Genomic DNA, 10,742 nt, shown 5'->3' with positions numbered 1-10,742 from the left:
ATTATTGAAGGCCCTGTACAGTGTTTACATTCTCGTCCTCTAGATCTGGTAGCTAGTTGTATCATTGGCAATTATACCAGATCTCCGTATCTTATATCGTTTGAAATTTAGAGTTTTGAGTAAAAAAAGATCTTGCTGTATGGTATATTTCTAATTCACAATTATAATTTGTAAGGAGTCTATAGGTCCCAAAAGTATTATCAACTCATCAGTCAGAACATCAGTACTTTCATGATTTATTACCTAAGTTCTCCTTGATAGAAATAAAATCATATTAGGTAAGTTAAAGTACCAGCTTCTTAATTTTTTAGTTTTATAGTTCCTGCTAAAGGTAAATTATTAATTTAATCAAAGAGTTTCAGACGAATCAAACTTAATAAGGAAAAGGATGAAAGATACCAGAGGGACAGTCAAACATAAAATAATAAGTATTCTTTTCATCTTCATTTCTGTGATTTTACGCTATTATTAAGATTTCATTTAAATTGATAGTTCTAGATGTTTATTCATTTGACATATTCAAGTTAACATATGGCAATATTCGATAGGATATTTTGTATTGTATCATTCAAAACACTAGTTTAACAAAAAAATTTACGATACGGTAATTTGTATAACAATACTTGATATGGTGTTATCGAAATAAGAACATGTTGTATGAGTGCCAGTGAAACAATTCTCCATCAAAGTCATAATTTAATAATGTAAACAATTATATGGCAAAGTCTTGGCTAACACCAAACATGAATCTATTAAGCGCCCCAAAATGATATCAATTGTTTTATTCGATACGGTATTTGTATTGTTACTGTTTTATTTGTTTTCTATTGTAAAGTGATGCTCGAGATCAATTCAAAGAAAGAGAACCGATGTTCTCAGTTATTACTTGTTATAGAATTGAATTTTTTTAGGAATATTTTGTTAGTAATCTTGTCGATAGTATGGAAGTAAGGCTTTTTTTTTTAGATAAGCTTACTAGTAGGCTTTTTTTTCAGATAAGCTTATACCCGTCACCTGTTCGTGTGCCTTTCGTTAGTCTCAATATTTGTAAATGTGTGGGTTTTTTTTTAATCTCACATTATATTGGGTTTTATCATTTCATGGAATAAGGTGTTGATGGAATATCTTTGGTAGACTTTTTTTTAATTCAGTTTACTCCTTCACCATAACCTTTAAGATCGAGAGCGTGACATTTATATTCTATGGAAACCTGTCTATGTTTTTTTGTTGTTGTCAAAATCATGTTTACGTAATATTACTTTAATGTATAGACCAATCCATCCTAATACAATTGTTTGTTTATTAGTGTGCTTGACTGCAAGGAGATTAATTGAGGCAAGATGAACTTTCCGATGTTCACACCAAATTAACCGATTTAGCTGGTACAAATCAAGGTAACAGAAAAAAAGGAATCGAAGCAACAAAAAATAAAGCAAGGCCGGGTGCGTTGACATGTTAAGCATCTTCTGCTATATGCTTGCATCAACTACCATCCTTACAATTATCATTCATTCAAAAGGACAAAATCGATAACATACGGGTATGTTCAGATCTAAGACCGCACAAAAATATGTATCTGATCGTCATAATTCTAAGAATACATAATTATTCTATTCAAGTTCTTTAATCTGTATATTTAAAATGCGTAATATATTTAAAGTTGGGCACTCTTGAAGGTGGCACGGTAGTATTTCCTGGCCCATAGGGATAATGATAGCCTTTTTAAAATTTTCACCACTTTCTAACACTGCAAAAAATTCTACATTCACAGTTAACTGAAGTACTTTCATTTTACTATTTAGAAATGATTTGAATATGTATCATGACCGTTTACTTTTTTTGCTATATTTAAATACCTAAGGCCACTAATGTTTTTAGGTCTTTTATGGTGCAGTGAATACAAAATTAAAAAAAATTCTTAAAAATTCATTTTCATCTGTATGTAAAATTATTTCATATTTTTCTACACCGGATTCATCCCTCAATTTGGGAAAGTATGTTCAGTTGATACTGTATTTTTTGTCCAATCACACTGTTTAGATACATTAACCTAAGTAGGGTACACAAAAGAGCAATGCAAATACTACCGTGCCACCTTAACCAAGACATAACAAACCTGAAACCAGTCATGACACCTATGATGCATAGACTTCTTACTTTTGAACATAATACAATAAAGAATACTTGTCTGCACTCATTTCTTACCAAAAAAATGAAAGATTACAACCTTACCCCATCTGTTAGATTTTCACTTTTTTTTTTATCTTACCATTTTAACCTAAGGAGTGCACAAAACCCAAATATATGATGTTTCAACAAAATACAGAAGTCAAACCTGGTGATTCAGGAGGAATTATTGGATTGACAACTCTATTTATGGTTAATCTGACCTAAAGGAACAGTTTAAGCACCAAATATGAAAAAGGATATTAAAGTCCATTCCACATTTTACAGCATGCCTTATATTACTTTAAGCATTTTCAGATTATAAAGGCAATACAACAAGAGTGTTTAGATTACAGTAACTATTATTCTAAAATGTTTTTGACAATACATGTACTAGAACACATCTCTAAGTTGACTGTTTGTCTATTTCTCATGTATGCATTAAGTTAAATTATGTCCCCTTACATAATCAAATTGCCTTTATTTTGCTTTTCACTTTCAGAAAATCTTAACAATTAATTGTATTTGCATGCAAAATGAATAAACCATTTAATCATGCTGATATAACATTATAATTACATTCTTTGTCAAAAATAATGTCTTGTCAATGTAAAGCAACCCCTATTGCTATCTCTATTTCAGCCAAATATGAGGGCTAAATGAATAAGTAAGGACCCCTTATCCACTTACTGGTTCACAAAATGCTCCTACTGGTGTCATGATACCTCAGAACTACAAATAAAACCTGAAGAAAACTAGTATAGCTGTACTTGTGCTGAAAAAAATAAGAAATTATGCAATTTATTTATTTCGGTGAAAATAATAGGATGTACATGCAATCAAAGAATGTCGCGTCTCAAATTCCAGTGGTTGCACATGTGTCAGACACTGCAAAAAGTTAAACCGAGCCTATATAATTAAAAATGTATTGAAAGTTACATAAAAACAATGAAGTCCTACTTTTGGGTAAATTTTTACATTATTACCAACAGATCAGGCAAAATTTGCTGAATCAGCAATTTTTACTCTCAGGGTGGAATTTAAGGCTTGTTTTTATCATAGTTGCCGTAAATCAAATTTTTATTGATAAACTTACAAATTGCATAGGTAAAAAAAATTCTTTTATTGATTTAGTGTAAAAATATATATCCCCCTTAAGGTGGCACGGTAGTATTTCCTGGCCCATAGGGATAATGATAGCCTTTTTAGAATTTTCACCACTTTCTAACACTGCAAAAAATTCTACATTCACAGTTAATTGAAGTACTTTCATTTTACTATTTAGAAATGAATTTGAATATGTATCATGACCGTTTACTTTTTTTGCTTTATTTAAATACCTAAGGCCACTAGTGTGTTTAGGTCTTTTATGGTGCAGTGAATACAAAATTAAAAAAAATTCTCAAAAATTCATTTTCATCTGTATGTAAAATTATTTCATATTTTTCTACACCGGATTCATCCCTCAATTTGGGAAAGTATGTTCAGTTGATACTGTATTTTTTGTCCAATCACACTGTTTAGATACATTAACCTAAGTAGGGTACACAAAAGAGCAACCTAAATTCTGGAATGCAAATACTACCGTGCCACCTGAACGGCAAGTCATATGACTTCCATTTTCCTATTGCAATTTTACAATGTCGGACTTTTTTCCGTCATGTTTGTGGACATTGATCTGACTTTCAGTACATTAGTGTATTATTATATCGCTCGGATAAAAATTATGTACAAGAGGAGGTGCAGACTGCATAATCACAAATCTATTTACCTTTCTCATTGCAGTCTCCGAATTTTCTGGAGCAGTGTCAAAATTTATAGTAATTTAAAAGCATGTAGAATATATTGTGTCCTACTTTAAGAGAACATTTAGCGTTTATCTAATAGTATGTCTTGTTTATGATTTTGTATGATGCTTACCAATTATATGTGACTCAATAATAAAATATGTTTTTATTTTATTTTATTTTAGTTACTTCATGAAATTAATCAATGTATACACTATATCAATTTTAATATCGATCATATATCACTGTCATTTAATATTTAAAAAAACAATTTCCATCCCCTTAACTCTTGATAAATTTAGGTTCAATTTCCTATATTAAGGGTAATAATTATAATATCTTTTGTAAGAGATGGAAGTAGAATCTAAATATTAATTAAGCTGGGTGTTATAGATCCGATTGCAATTAAAAATTTCACGCTTGGTAATAATTAGTGATTTCAGGACATATGAATTAAAAACCTAAATACATTAATGTTTATGACTGTGGAGCAGTCGAGATTTATAATGATACTTGCAAATTATGAATTGCTCGTCGATTAAAGAAATCTACCAAAAACGTTCTTTAAAATTTACAAGGAAGACTATGACAGTAGTCGTTAAAAATTACGTAAGATGGTATTTTATGCTCTATAATATATAGTGCTATTTTCCTTTCATTATTAGCATTGTATCAGCGAGAGATCGAGATCGGACCCCGCCACCCTTATTGGTTAGTAACGATCAACCTAATCAACCGAGCTTAACGAATTCAAAAAATCTGAATTCAATTCACAAATGGTACATCTTTTAAGGTAAAATCATATCTACTCTTGCAGTTGGAAAGATTTTTATTTAATAAGTTTGTATAACATGACATTTTCTACTCATTTACTGATATTGAACTAAGATATGCAACGTATATTCCGAGATATTATTGTTTAAGTATGACTCCACCTAAGAATCATGCAATATAAAGGAAAAGTTATTTTCCCAATGTAACCAATATGCTTGATATTTGGTTATGTGACACAATTTACCAAGTGAAACTCGCCAAACATTTTAGTTGTAATACTGATGTTTGTCCATAAAATCAAAACGCAACTGTCCACACGTTTCAAACAACTAGAATTTCTTTTAAATAATACCCTTATAAACTAGTATATAAATAACGCTATAAGACAACTGAGCCCTTAAAAAATCCGCTTCAAGGTCTGGAAGACATTTGCAACCTAACTATAACGAAATATTCAGAAAAAATTTAGATAGTTTTTTTCTGTAAAATCTGATGATGGGATTATTTAAAGAATATTTCTACGAAATATCGTTTAAGAAATACTAGCTTTAAAAATAGTATCCTACGATTGTATTGCATTTCCATTTTGTACATACGATTATGATTTTTTTTAACTGAAATATGTGGGTGGAAAAACCATTATCGGGAATAATCGTAAATCGGCCAGCTTAAACGTTCCATCCGAGGTAACAGTTATATTTAGTCTGGGGAAATAGTATATGTATAAGCTGAATTTGATGTTAACTGGTTTTCCTAACTATTACTAGTCTACGGACTCCACTCGTTTTCTTCTATCCTTTGTTTTCTTGATTTTCTTGTGCTTACTCGTAACCTGTTTCATAAATATAGTCTTTCCAACTCACAATATTTTGCCAGATTAAAGGATAATTGAGTGTTCACTTCTTTTTTACCGCCCCATTCTGATTCAGCCATGAGCATGCATAACGATGGTAGTCATTTACTTTTGTAAATTTAAAAGTTATTAAGAAACTAAGGTTTCAACTCCCTCAGGCAAAGTTGGCTTTAGATGAATTTGGATGTTTATTTTAGGTATTTCTGATATATAGCTCTTTAACGGTTTCGATACTTCAAATACTGGCTTTGAGCATTCCTGATGAAGGAAATCCAGAAAAGTGCTTCGGATGCAAGAAATTATTAAACGTGTTGTTTTCAATTTTTTACTTCACATATTCAGTTATCATCAACGGAAATTATATTTATACACCTGGAAAAAAATATTGCAACACTTCCATGGAAAACAATGTAAAATAACATTATTGCAGAATGTGTATAATTTGGGTTTGACCAAATTGTGTCGATCCGTTTATGGTTTAAATTTGAATTAGTATTATTAACTTACATTCAAAATGTTCTGAAAGAGTTTAATGCATAACAATCTGCACTTGTTGAAGAACCAATGTTTTGGAAAAACATTAGTCCTGCAAAATTTGTAACAGATCAAAAGTATTCAGCAGAAACCAAATTAAACTCATTCTACAATCATGTAATTTTACATTGTTTTCAATGGAATAAAATTCAATGGAAGTATTGCAATACTTCTTTCCAGTTGTATAGAAAAAATACTCTATTAATATTTTAACCGACAGAGGTTTGAAATCGAACAGTTTCTATTCATGCGACAAGATATTTATGCAATATTCCCTAAAGCATATCAATTCAACGTTAAAACAATGTCTAAACGCAATATGAAAAACATTAAAAAAAATATTCGGTTAAACAATCAACCTCGACAAAGAATCTTAATTCATTAAAATGTTATGACCATAGCAATGAGTTAGATAGTTTAGTATTACGTATGCATTTGATAAAATCAAATAAATTATAGGTTTTAGGTCATTTTTGTCATAAAATCTGTTACAGGTGGTTCATCAAGTGTTATGTTATTGGCAAATGTGAAACTTAATTTTTCTTCAAGTGATTATTAGAATATGAGATGTGTAATTAATATGACATATATGTTTGTATTTATAGTCTGAACAGTGAATTTAATGGCATTATTATAATAACTATTCAACAAATTTATCAGCACTTAACAGGAATGTGAATGATTCTTATATCTGTGTTACAGAATTTAAAAAAAAACAGATTTTAGATCGCATAAGAATTGCCATATAACAAGATCTTTTAACGTAACGATGATGTCAGAAAATACCACAGCAGCAAACAAACAGAATATTTCGACGGTTAACTCGAATTCTTCTTCGTTTTTATTGTTCAATTATTTTGTCACCGAAAATCCTGGGATAGTGCACACTGGTGCTGGAGTTACTTATCTTGTTATTTTACTGAACAGTTTTGTTATTTATGTTTTAATGAAAAAGGAAAACAAAACTGTATCTACTCTGCCGCTAGTGTCTCTGGCAATATCAGATACATTTACTGCAATATGCCACTTTCTTCCAAAACATTACGGATTCCTGTTCGATCAATTAGAAAGACAGGACATTTTCTACTCTGATGGCGTTTCATACGTAAGGACTAAATATCCATTCTGTATTTTTTATGTTTGGACGTTTATAACTTATAGCGTATCATTTCACAGTATTTCAATTGCAGTAACCGCTTTTTTGTCCATCCAAAAAGCAATCGTACTACTATTTCCAATCAAGAGCAAATTATTTTTCACAAAGAATTTGATCGTGATGATCATTGTTACTATTTGGGTTATCATTGTATGTTTATTCATACCAATTGGATTAGTATATGACTTTTCCGAAGACCAGGGAATGTGTGCTTTCACTAATAACAAAATTGCAAGTGAATATTTCGGACAGGTCTTTCCCATAGCCGCATCAGCATTAAATCTCTCATCACTGTGTGCAATGGTTTTTTCAACAATATACATTTCAGTTAAACTTACCTGTCTGAGAAATTCACCTAAAGCAGAGGCTACTCCTTTTACTAATACCATACTTCAACGAGCAGCATTGGTTGTTGTTTTAGTCACACTAACGTTTATACTTTTTGACTCGATGTACATCGTTTGTAGTTTTCATCTGGCTATGACGCAGTTTCAAGATTATTCACTGTGTGCTCACAAATACTGGCAGTACCACGGCTTAATAAATGTGTTAGGATATTCTACAAACTACTTCATATACTTAGCTGTCAGTCAAAATATCCGTAAACAGATGCTTAAGGTCATGAAAGCTGCAGTTTGTTTATAGTTCGTTTGATTATTTTACTTTATCGTGTCCACCATTTTCTACATTTGAAAATGCCAGTTCCAAGTAATGAATACGACAGTTGTTGTTTTTATAATTTTGATTAATTAATTTTTTAATGTCTGATTTTGCCATTTGAAAAGGAATTTTCGGTTATGAATTTTCCTAGGAGTTCAGTATTTTTGTGATGTTACTTTTTGATGTACTGCATATAGAATACTTACATTTGTATATAGATCAAGTTTTATAACTGTAATGTTACCAGATATCTAGTCTAACCAGGTAATGAATTTTATGATCACCATTACTCTACCTACTATCGAGAAGACCTTACAATTTAATGTGTCAAGTTACAATGTAAAACACAATTTTACAAAATATTGACTGGAATACTTTAACATTTGACATTTGATAAGTTGAAACATTTGATGTAGTTCTGATTGCCGAAACTCTCTATCGTAACTGACTTACCGCAAGTATTTTTGCAGTTACACAATATGTGTTATTTTCACAGTCATTCTAGGCATTTATTTTTTATGAATAATATTTTTAAGAGTCCAACATTTCAGAAGAATTTAACCATTCTCCGTATATTTTAATAAGTGCTTTAAAAGTCATCATTTAAAGTGGTAAATACGATAATTTCAAATTTCGTCATCAAAATATAACCAGGTTATTACTAGCGTAGCACAATTTGTCCAGCGCGCATATTCTTCACGGTATTTCATTATTATAATAAATAAAACAATTATTATATTCGTCTTTGGTCCCTCTATGATTGAAAGTCAGATGGTTTTCAATAGACTCATTCTAATGACAAATTAGAACTATGAATTATCTTAACACTTCATTCGTCTGTGAAAATTGATATAGCTGAGAGTGAAACCTAAATGAGATGAGTATGTTCTTTAGTAATCATATTTTTGTTATCCCTGTTTAATCTTTGTTTGCAACTGGTACCTATTTATATCAGAAATCTGCCGTACAAAACCAAAGCAATACAATATATCTATATTTGTCATATGGAAACTAAGATTTTTGTTCTCTACAAAATGTGAGAAGATGCGTATTATAAATTTTCAGAAGTCAAAGGCAGGGAGGAAAAACAAACAAAAATACAAACATTTTTTGGATGTAATGAGTCTGTATGTGGTAAAGGTTTCTATTGCGGCCTACAGACTAACTATGTTTGAATGATTTCATAAGAAACCACTTTATATGGAGTATCATTATTACTTATATTTTTAAATTGATTATTTACCAACACAATTGAGGTTGTACTCCGTTCCTAAAAGAGGGGCAAAAGATTCAAGAGGGTCATCCTGCATTCAAAAAATTCCAACATGTTGCCTTATAATTCGGGTGAGCTAAGGTTGAATGATTATATTATATTTGTACATTTTATATGTTTTCTATTCGGCTTTATAACTTATTACATATACAGAAAAAGATGCTGAAACTGTCAAAATAGTATAATTGTGAAATCCTGTCATTAATATTTAGATATAAGACAGGTACACACAATGATAGCTTGCTTTAAAAAAAAGTTACTACAAAAATACCAAATTCTTGTGTAAATTCAAAAAGGACCATGAAACAAACAACATAAAACTTCATCAAGCAACGGAACGAATGGAAAACAATTGTCATACTCCTGTCTCGGTACCGTAAAAGATAGCTTATGAAAAATATATTTTGTGTAAGGCATTGGTCCATAGCTATTTTTGGCAAAGCTAAGTGTAGTAAAGAGTGGTATATGTTATGTGTTTGTGACGTCGTAGTTAAACCACTACTTTCAGCACTACGATATATAGATCATTATATTTATAGAGTAATAGCACTTATTTAAGAATGGATGGTTTGAGAAACATTACTTTTTATATTTTATCAAGGGCAATGTAATAGCTCTTAGCATTGCTTTTCCCTAAAGCTTTTCCCTTGTTTTATTACATGAGGGCATTAATGTATTGTGGTATTGTGCTTTCCCATTATATGTGTATAAATGTGTTTAAAAAAAGTGATATTTCTTAACTTCTTTTGTTAATGTACTGATATGTCATTGCTGTTGAATTGTTCCTTTTTTTTTCATTCAACTAAATAAAGCTGCTCTCATATCTTTAAGCATAGCTGTATTGTTTCCTTAATTGTATTCAACAATTAAATATTTGTCTGCAGAATATTATTGCATAACAGAAACTTATGCTTCTTCTTTGTGCGTATTTTATACTAGTCGCCATCTTAATTTTCGAGGTAATTATCGAAGACTGTGGATGATTAACATAAATGTAAATAATATAAACGGACCGTTACATGAAATCGTATAATGGCGATTTTCTGTGTCTGTTTGATTTGATTTCATTGATTAAAAAATATGAAATTTGTCGTTTGAAAGACATAAATTTACATTTAAATTGATTGTCTAAAGTAATTTCACATTAAACATTCATCAACATTTAAGTATAGATTCATCAAATCTAATAATCAGAATACATTGCTATTTTGTTTACATGTTTCTCTATTACTATGCTTTGAAGGACTGTCTTAACCAAAAATAGCTCATCTAAGATACAAGTCTTAAAGTTTAAACACTGATTGCCGTTGTCTTTGTTTAAACCTCTCACTTGTATGACAGTCGCATAAAATTCCATTATATTGACAACAATGTGTGAACAAAACAAACAGACATGATAGGTAAAAAAATACACATGTCAGAAGAAAAAACAAAAAGGCATATTGACAAAGCACATAAGCAAAATTAAAAGACAAAATTACATAGCACAATAAAACAATGCCGGATGTAGCATTACCGAGCTACGCCAAAAATAGACTA

This window comes from Mytilus edulis, chromosome 2 (assembly GCF_963676685.1).
Source record: "Mytilus edulis chromosome 2, xbMytEdul2.2, whole genome shotgun sequence".
NCBI lineage: Eukaryota > Metazoa > Mollusca > Bivalvia > Mytilida > Mytilidae > Mytilus > Mytilus edulis.
This window is presented reverse-complemented; position numbering follows the sequence as displayed.